The sequence below is a fragment of the Meleagris gallopavo genome, chromosome 4 (assembly GCF_000146605.3).
Source record: "Meleagris gallopavo isolate NT-WF06-2002-E0010 breed Aviagen turkey brand Nicholas breeding stock chromosome 4, Turkey_5.1, whole genome shotgun sequence".
NCBI lineage: Eukaryota > Metazoa > Chordata > Aves > Galliformes > Phasianidae > Meleagris > Meleagris gallopavo.
The window spans coordinates 64,570,056-64,579,638 of NC_015014.2; the positions used below are offsets into that span (position 1 = coordinate 64,570,056).

The 9,583-nt window shown below is 46.4% G+C and overlaps 1 long non-coding RNA gene across 1 annotated transcript; it reads left to right on the forward strand.

The window, feature by feature from the left end:
- Positions 1–990: 990 nt before the first annotated feature.
- LOC104910885 lies at positions 991–9,583 on the forward strand. Its single transcript, XR_793483.2, has 3 exons — positions 991–1,514; positions 8,486–8,563; positions 8,828–9,583. It is a non-coding gene; the product is annotated as an uncharacterized LOC104910885 (long non-coding RNA).

A 9,583-nucleotide genomic window follows, 5' to 3' on the forward strand; every position in this document is an offset into this window, starting at 1 on the left:
AGGTTTTTTTTTTTTTCTTCTTTTTTTCTTTCATTCTCGTGTAGAACATGGGAAAATAACAGCACGGAGCATCGGAGCAGCTGAGAGCGGGGTTGCAAGGCAGGGTGGTGGGCTGCAGTGCCCCTGGGATCTGCTTCTATGGAGGGGTTTCTGCTTCAGTAAGTCGCAGTCTTGGTGGTATTTTCTCTGTGCTTCGTGGATTCAGCAGAGAGGAACCAGCAGGTTTCATCAAATTACACCAGGCGGTGATTAAATGCCATTCTCACTGCTGCATCCATATTCCCATCCTTTATTTATAGCGCTGCAAATACAAAAAGAGTCGTTTGCCTGCTCGTGGCCGTAGAGCAAAAGCATCCCAGCGTTTGTGAGCGTGCAGAGATCAGTGGCTGTGTCCTTTCTGTGCAATGGGTGCAAATTTTGCTTGGGAAGAGCCAAGAGAAGAAGGTCAGCCACCAGAGTGGGCCACCACGTGTCCCTCTGTCTTCACTGATGCTTGGGTGGATGTCGGGGCTGCCCACGTCTGCCCACCTCTGGTGTGGGTGAATGCAGACCTGGGCTGAAACAATGATGTGCTCTGCGTATTTCACTGTTTTGTGGTCCAGTGCTTTGGGTTTGCCTACATTCAGTTTTGATGTCTTGTTTTCCTGGTACTGAGTCAGAACTGCTCTGCGCTCCTTTGAAGCTGCCCATGACGCCTGCAGTTTGTTTCACAGGTTCCTCCCCTCCCTTCAGGCAGTTCCCAGCTCTCTGCATCTCTTCCTGGTCTTCCAGCTGCAGCTGCTGCTCTGGGTGAAAGCATGCCCCATCCCTGGAGGCATTCAAGGCCAGGCTGGATGTGGCTCTGGGCAGCCTGGGCTGCTGGTTGGTGACCCTGCACATAGCAGGGGGTTGGAACTGGATGATCATTGTGGTCCTTTTCAACCCAGGCCATTCTAGGAGTCTATGGCTAAGGTTGAAAAAGACCTCCAAGGTCATCAAGTCCAACCATCAACCCATCCTCGCCATGCCCACTGACAACATCATATCTTCACTGCACAGTGGAACACACATATAAGTGCATTGAAGCTCCAGATGCCTTCCAGGAGCATGAAATGTACAGCAGGAACAGGGCTCATTTTGTAGTGCCTGGACTCTGCTCCCTCCTGGGGAATGCCAGGCTCTCACCTCCCCTTATTTTCTGTGCTGTTCCAGACATCTTGGAAACTTGTACTTCAGTGGATTTTTTTCCAAACGTGCAAATAGAAACCATCTCAAACCATAAAGCCTTGATTATTGTAATGGAATCTTAAGGTTCATAGTCCATCTCTCACCCTGTGTCGGCGTGGGGATTGGCACAATGAAACCCAGCCCCCACTCAGCACCTCGATAACTCTGATAGCCACGAGACACAACGCTTGGCTTGTGTTCATCTAACTGAACACGTTTTGTTTTTCCTTCTCTTGCAGACTTCATTTTATGGCAGATTCAGGCACTTCTTGGACATCATCGACCCACGCACTCTCTTTGTTACTGAGGTAATGTCTGTGCTCCTTATTTTCTGTCAGTTCTAGTTATCCACCTGGGTTGGATTAGAAACAGTTTCTCCTGTGAACAGCAGGAGTGGTGAGGATGGGTTTGTGATGGATCTGTGTCTCGCTGCTGATGGGCAGCCCAGCCCAACCCTGTTCATGCCCACTCAGGTCTCTGTTAGCCAGCCCTGAGCCCTCTCCCTGTGGGTCCACCTGAGCAGCTCTCAGTCAAATCTGCCAGCAGTGTTGGCTTCCCAGGGGGAAAATTCCTACACGTCTTCACTGAGGAACAAGAAAAGCACAGGTGAGTAAAGGAGAGAGGAGATCCACTGCTAGGTGGGAGCACGCTGCAGTTTTCAATGGCCTCTCCAGACCTTTCTCAAGGAAGCTGTGTAATAGTTTTTTCCTTCTTTATTATCCTGTTTGTAGCAGGCTTGAGAGTTTCTGGCCCGTTTCCATTTCTTGTAGTGCTGTCCAGCATCATTGCATATCCCTGCTTTCATGAAACACTGAGCTGATTGTGAGGAACCCCTCAGAAGCAATATTTCCTCTGGTGATGTTAAATTCTGCCTGCTGCCAGCATGCTTTTTCTTCCCTTACACGCTGTGGTGACAGCAGTGGGGAAGAGATCTGATGTGACTTATCATCCTTTTTCCCAAATCAGCAAGCTTTTCTCTAAACCATAAGGCTAAGATGTGCCGTGTGGTTCTGAGTACCTTTTGGATGGGTGCCCAGGAGAGCTGCAGGCAGTAAAGCAGCTGTTTTTACAGTATCAGGCTGAAGGTTGTACTTCCAGTTGCAAAAGCTCAAGTTCAGATCAAACAGGAAATGGTTTTTCAAGTCACCATCCTGGATACAGAGCTGTGCCTGGGGAGGTGACCTCCTGCCAATAAAACACTGTGATTCCAAATTAGCACCATTGTGTTATGATACATGAGAATAAAAATCCCAGGATCCAGCGTGCTTTGCAGGTGCTAGAGCTGCTATTTACCAAGGGTGCAAGCCCACAGATCAGAATCAAAACCATTTAACTACGTGTTAAAGGCTTGGTGCTGCTGGTACCTGGGCAGAGGTAAAGGGTTAAGAGCAAAGCTGTGCATTTCTCTGTGTAGCCAAAGCCTGTAGTTGTTTCAATTTATTTTGCAGTCTGCAGCAACAAGGAGCTCTGCTTCCAGGATGAAGGCAGGTAGTTTGGATCCTGAGAGATGAACCTTTTCCCCTGGTATCACAAGAAATAATGCTTACTTAATTCTTACTTTCTAGGGGCTGAATGTCTCACTGAGGGACACGGTGGGGCTGGGTTGGGGTTGGACTTAGGGATCTTAAAGTTCCTTTCCAACCTGTATGATTTTGTGGTTCTGACTCGACTGCATGCTTTTCTACCTTCCCATTGTCCCCATTTCAAACTGTGAGAAGGTTTTGAAGGGGTTGGTATGGGGCACTCAGCTGGTGTAACTTAATTCTTTTAGATACCCACTGATGTGCTGCTTCGTAGGAAGGTGAGATGCAAGAAATGAGGGGAAAAGCACAGAATCACAGAATTGTAGGGGTTGAAAGGGAGAATTTGAGTGCCTCAAGCTATTCTGGACACCAGACAGAACATCAGTAAATGAAAGAGGTTTGAATCCCTTCTATGGGGTCTGAAGAGCACAGATTTGAGATCCATGGATGTTGGAATGGCCTGGTGGCTGTCCAAGCAAGAAAAGACCCATGCCCATTTTCTTTGGGAGTTTGAATCAATGACAGTTGATGCTTCAACAGAGCTTCTCCAGTGCATTCTGTGACGTGTGTGTGGGCTCTTACTCCTAAGGGCAACCAAGGTGGGAACACGTGGGGTCACGGCAAGCAGCACAGAGTTGGGGTTGACCTGCTGGCTGTGCTCCGCCTGTCTCATCTTGTGCTTTGAGTACTTTGTGTGCGTGCACGTGTAGCTGAGTAACTAAGTGGCAAATCAACATCTAGGAGGGGTTTGCAGGAGAAGCAGCTCCTTCCCGTGACAGATGGCTGCAGCTCTCAGGCCCGAGGTTCTTGAGGAACAAACACGTCGCTAGCGAACGAAACGCAGAGATAAATGAGCCTCTGATGAGAATGGAGGTTAATCCCATGGAAAATGCTGGGAGATGTGATAATATCCTCTGTTCTTCATCCTCTTTTTTTTTTTTAATTGCTGTATGTTGCATCATTGCATCCTACTGGAGGCTGTTTGAGGGAAGGATGAAGCGATTCCTCAGAGGGGGAAGCTAAGTGTAATTAGTATCAGTGAGAGTCTTTGCTTAATCGTTTATTTATTTCCAACAGTTGAACACAGTTAAAAACTTCTCTGTCTTTTAGAGGCTCTTAAACATGAATCCTCAAGGGATGCATGCTAAATAGAGGCTTATGGTGTGGCAGTGCCTTGTGTCAGCATAACAGGTAACCTCTGAAGAGGTTTTCTCGTGTGCTCATTCACCTCATGCCTTGCTTTCTAATGAGACAGTATTTTTCTGTGTGTGTGGCAGCTGCAGATTTGCAAACTTTTCCAATAAGCAGCAAATGTGACACTGCAGAGGTGGAGCCCAACGAGTCCCATTGCTGAGCCCATGAGAAACCCCTCGGTGGGTGTAATGCCTACTTTCAAAATGTGTGAGGTTAAAATGATTGGAATAATACTTTTAATTGCTCAAGTAATTAAGGTCCTTCGGGGGAAGCAGTGGGGACCAGCAGATATTTTGATAAGGTTGACATATCCCATCTGACATCAGGCTGGACACGCTGTTAGCACTCTGTGGGAGGCTCCTCATGGAGAAAGCTGTGGACCTGATAATAACTGGAAGCCAAAGTGAAATCAAAATGAAGCTGAGCTCAGATAGGCTGCACGTTATCTGCCTTTATCTCATTGTTCATAGCATAAAACTACAGAGTGCCGAGCATCTTGCATTCCCATATTTGGGTTTAAAATGGAAGCAGGATTAGATGTATGTTATTTATATGAACGATACCTTCTTACTCAGCAGATTGACTGTCTGTGTTTATTCAGTGTCACATCTGCTGGCTCTACTTGAACAAAAAGTTTCTGGCTCCTGTTGTCTGTCACTGTAGATCCAATACAATAGGGCCAGCTGGAGTCAAGTCTGCCATATGTATCATCCGTAGCGCAGCACGATGGAATCAGGAGCTGCAGAGTTGCTGATAGCAGAGCACAGCTGGATTCCCCTACCCCACGATGAATACATGCTGCTGGTGGCCAGGAGAGTCTTGCTTTGGATTCTGTGCCAAGTAAGTCACTGCTGGCCTGAACCTGAGAGCAGTGGAGCTCACAGGCACGCGTGGGGCCAGCGTGGTCTTGAAACACCAACACCAGCTCTTAGAAGCAAAGTGAGGTGTAAGCTATTCCAAGGTGCCCTGTCCCATGAGTGGATTTTACCTTAGAAGTGCAAAATGTGACTGTTTTTGTTGTTTCTGTAACGTTGCAGTGCTTCTGGCATAATGACTTATTCTGGTCTGTGTGTGCACATGTGGAGGCAGCTCTAAGCCATGTGTAGGCAGCCACTGAGATCCAAGAGAAGAGGAGGCACAAATCTTTGAGACATAAACAGCATGCCCTAGAGCAGAGAGGGCAAGGTGAAGAACCAGTAGGAGAGCTCACGTGCTGGAAGGAGGTTCCTGACACAGGTATGTGTGTGCAGTTATCCATAGGACCCAGAGCAGTCGTCCCTGCTCTACATTGATGGCCATCATGAGGTTGGAGTGTCAACGCTATGATGTGGGCTGCTCTCCTGCTGGCATCTTTGCTTTTGGTCTTTCTCCTTTCTTTGGAGCCCTTATGATGGGATCCTTCAGCAGCTTTTTCTACAAAGACCAATATTTTCTTCCAGTGTAGACCTGCAAGATTGAGCAACAAGTCATTGCCTGTAGCCCTGAGTCAGAGCAGCACAAGGTGCATTACTTCCCTACACTAAAACATATGGGTTAAATCTAAGCTAGTTTAACCAGAGACAGGTACTGGATTTTGGCTGATGTGGCTTGTGCCATGCAGCCAAGTTCTCCTGTTCTCCAAAAAGTGCCTCTTGGCAGCACTCCTGGCCCGTGGTAGATTCCCAAACCATGGCTGGGAGTTGGCTGAGAGCTGGATGGTTGGTTTGAGTCAACGCTGTGCTAGAGTTGGTGCTAACATCTTGCCCAGGACTGATGTTTCCAGTCTCTGGCTTCTTTAGTAGCACATAAACTGTAAAATCCACGCTCATGAATTAGTGGAAGCCCATTGCTTTTTTTCCATGGGCTTGGTTTAGTGCTAGAGCCCAAAAGACTCTTTCTTTTCAGCTGCATTCAGCACGAGGCAAAGTTTGAGCCCTAATGCAAAGACTCATTGTGTTGGGTGGTGCTTCCCAGGTGCTTGGGCTGCAGGGAGCACGAGGAGTGGGGTTTGTGTGCTCCTGCATCACTGGGCTCCATGCATCCCTGGCAGTGCTTCTGGACTGGGGTTTGTAGGAACATTCCCTGGGTGCAGATGGTCTGTCTAGCACCCTATTATGAGAGCTGAGACCCTGTAATCCACCACTAGAAGTGCTCTAGTTTTCCTGAGACGAGGGGTATGAAAGAAATGCTACATATTAGTAAAAACTGTGGCTGCTCTTCTTTTTTTAAGTGATGCTGTAAAAATTCGAGTGACACTTCTTCCTACAGATATCAGTAGAAGAAGCAAGCAACAATAAATATTGAAATGGTAGCATGACCTTGTAGGCAGACCTCTTTTTTTTTTTTTCTTCCCTTCTCTCCTGTTAAAAAGGAAATGCAGTGTCATCTTAGACACTACCATCACCCATAATAGTGCTGTTAGAAGTGAGGGTGTGGGGCTGGTTGGCATTTGGAGCTGTTGCACACTGGGAAGTTCCTGGGGGTTGGTTGGTTGCTGCTTTCTCTTTTTTTCTTTCTAGGAGGGATTACAAAGGAATTTTGTGTTGTCACCGACAACGTTTTGAGTCTGATTCTTTCCCTGAAAATACCTGAAGCCCCATGAAAGATACCCTCTTAACGTGGTCCCAGCATCTTCCATTTTTGCTCTCTTTTCATACCAATTTTGCTAAGCCTCAGGAACCATCAGCAATGTCAGCCTGGGACTCTTTTGCTTTGTGAAAGTTCCCTCTCTCCCCACTGAGCTGAAAGGGGAAATTCATGAGGACTGCAATTTTCAAAGCGAAATCGGGCTTTTTTGTTTGCTGTTTGTTACCATACTAAACAAGATGGGATCTGGCCAGGGTTGTTATAGTAACTACTAAGATTTCCTCAAGAGAAGGTGGAAAAAAATGAACACAGACCCATTCATCTATTACTTCCAGTTTTTCATTCAGAGTTACATGCTGTTCTGTGTAGATAATTTGCAAGACACATAGTGTAGGTAATTTCAGTGACAGAAAAACATAGCAGTAATGAGCACAAATGGCTCTCCAGAACGTGGTGCTGGCATTGCTGGTTTGTTTCCTAGCTTTGGAGGCAAGATGGGTTGTCTGCCCTGGATCTGCAGCCATCGATCCTCCAGCTGTCTCTGGATTATCAGAATATCTAAAATAATCCACAGTACTATTTTACTGATATTCAGGCTAGATAATGCTTTTTTTTTTTTTCTACCTGAGCTAATGTGGTGTTTTTAAAATAACCATGGGTTGATGAGATGAGGAGCAATTTGGGTTGGATATTAGGAAATGTTTCTGCTTGGAAAGGGTGGCAGTGCTTTGGCATGGGCTGCCCAGGGGGTGGGGGGTCACTGTCACTGGAGGTGTCCAAAAAACCATGAGATGTGACACTGAGGGAGGTGGTTATGGGCACATTGGGATGGGTTGGAGTTGGGTTTGGTCATCCTAGAGGTCTTTTCCAACTGTAATCATACTACCAAGAAGAAGAAGAGGCTGAAGGAGAAACATGGCTGCTGCTTGCCTTGTTCCTCTGTTTCACTATGCATTGAGAATGTCTGAATGAGGTGGATGCTTTTCCTTAAAAATATCAAAGCTTTTCTATTGCAAATCCTCCTCCCTTTCCTGGGTCAAGGCATGGTGCTCCCAGAGGCTGCTTGTTGATGAGAAAAGCTTTTGAAGAAGGGGTAAGGTTCTTGCACACCTCATTACTCACTGTCAATACTCTTCCTGAAACCTGGAAGAGTAAAACCACCACCATAACAAATAACCCTGGCACGGTTTTCTGACCATCCAAATTCCCCAACAAAATTGGTATTGAACAGCAAAAGAAACTCTTTCCCATGCTGTTAAAATACAATCTAGATTTGGTGGTCACTGTCTGTCCATGATTCCCTTTGTGCTCTGACCACTGATCATAGAATCACAGAATGGCCTGGGTTGAAAAGGACCACAGTGCTCATCCAGTTCCAACCCCCTGCTGTGTGCAGGGTCACCAACCAGCAGCCCAGGCTGCCCAGAGCCACATCCAGCCTGGCCTTGAATGCCTGCAGGGATGGGGCATCCACAGCCTCCTTGGGCAACCTGTTCCAGTGCCTCAGCACCTTCTGAGTGAAAAACCTCTTCCTAAAATCATTGCAAGGGATGTGAAATAGCAGCGTTGGCATGCATGGTGCTGGTGCTCAGCCCATGTAAAAATGGCTCCAACTGCCACGTGCTTGCTCTGGGAAGTGAAGGCATTGCTGCCTTTCTGCACTTAAATATATATAAATATCATGGAATCAGAATGGCTTGGGTTAGAAGGGACCCCAAGGATCATTCAGTTCCAATCCCCGTGCCACGGGCAGGATTGCTAACCACTATCTACACATCTATGTGTATATATTTAATACATATATGAAATATATATACACCAACCAGCACAGCAAATGCATCTCTTTCTCCTTTGTAGCACATATACGTGTGTAGGAAGACCTGTCACAAGAAGACTTGCATTAATTGCCTTCATAACTTAAATTTGTTGCCTTCAATGAAAGACTTCAGTGCAGAGGGATATTGCAGCCCTGCTTCATGCTGCTGTTTTGTTTGCAGAGCCGCCTGAAGGAAGCTGTGCAGTTGCTGGAGGATTACAAGCATGGGACTTTGCCCCCAGGAGTCACCAACAAAGAGGTGAGGGGAAAAAGCCTTCCTTGCATTTCTGCTTCTTCATGCAGTCTTCATGCAAAGTGTGTTTGTAGAATTAAAGAGAAAACCTCAAACATGGTTTTGTTTTGTAGGCGAGGGGAACCTCGCTGTCAGCTTTATTGGTTGATGTACCAGCAGTGATGCATCAGCACCCCCTCCTTCTCCACTGGTTATAATAGCTGCCTTTTCTTTGCAGAAATTAATGTTGTTTGGGCTACATAGACCCCTCTGGATGTCATTTCATTACAGAGTATACATTCGGCAGTGGTTCTTTTCGTTGGATAATGTTCCTGCTCTTGGAATGGAGGCATGGACTTGCTGAAGGCAATGCAGAAACCACAGTGATGTGAAGGTCTTAGCACGCTTTGGGTTGGTTTTGGTAAAACTTGATTCTGCTCTGGGACAGGGAAATGAGATGAGTGATTTTTCCAAGAGCCCATCAGTCCTATTTTCTGGATGTATCTGTACTGATAATCATCTAAATGAATGCACAGAACTAGTGAAAGCATGGGGAAGTGTTGCTGGGGGGGCAGGCTGTTTCTTGTGCCCTTTTCTTCCAGTTCAGAACCATGAAACAGAGCCCACTGGTGTTCCTATAGATATTATCTTATGTTCTAACTCATCTATGTGCTGACCAACAGCAGGAGCTTTATTGTGGGTTTTGTTTGTGCATCCTGTACCAGACTTCAGTCCTATGTTGTGTCATACAATACAAAGAATAGCTCAAATTGGTGGCAGGACTGCTTCAGGAGCTGGAAGAAGTGGCTGTGGTGAAGGAGCAGTGCACCTCACGCACAGACAGTGATGGAAATGCTTGTGTCCCACACCCCGTGGGTCAAACAACCCCTTTATTTCTTTGAATGCTCACGTGCCTCAGCATACGGATGAGAATTATTCTCAGACAAATGAAGAAAACTTGATATTTTTATTCTAAAAAGCGTCTGCTTGTGTGGTAGGTGCTGCTCTGGGGAAAAAAAGCGTGGCTTTAAAAGAAGAAAAAAGAAA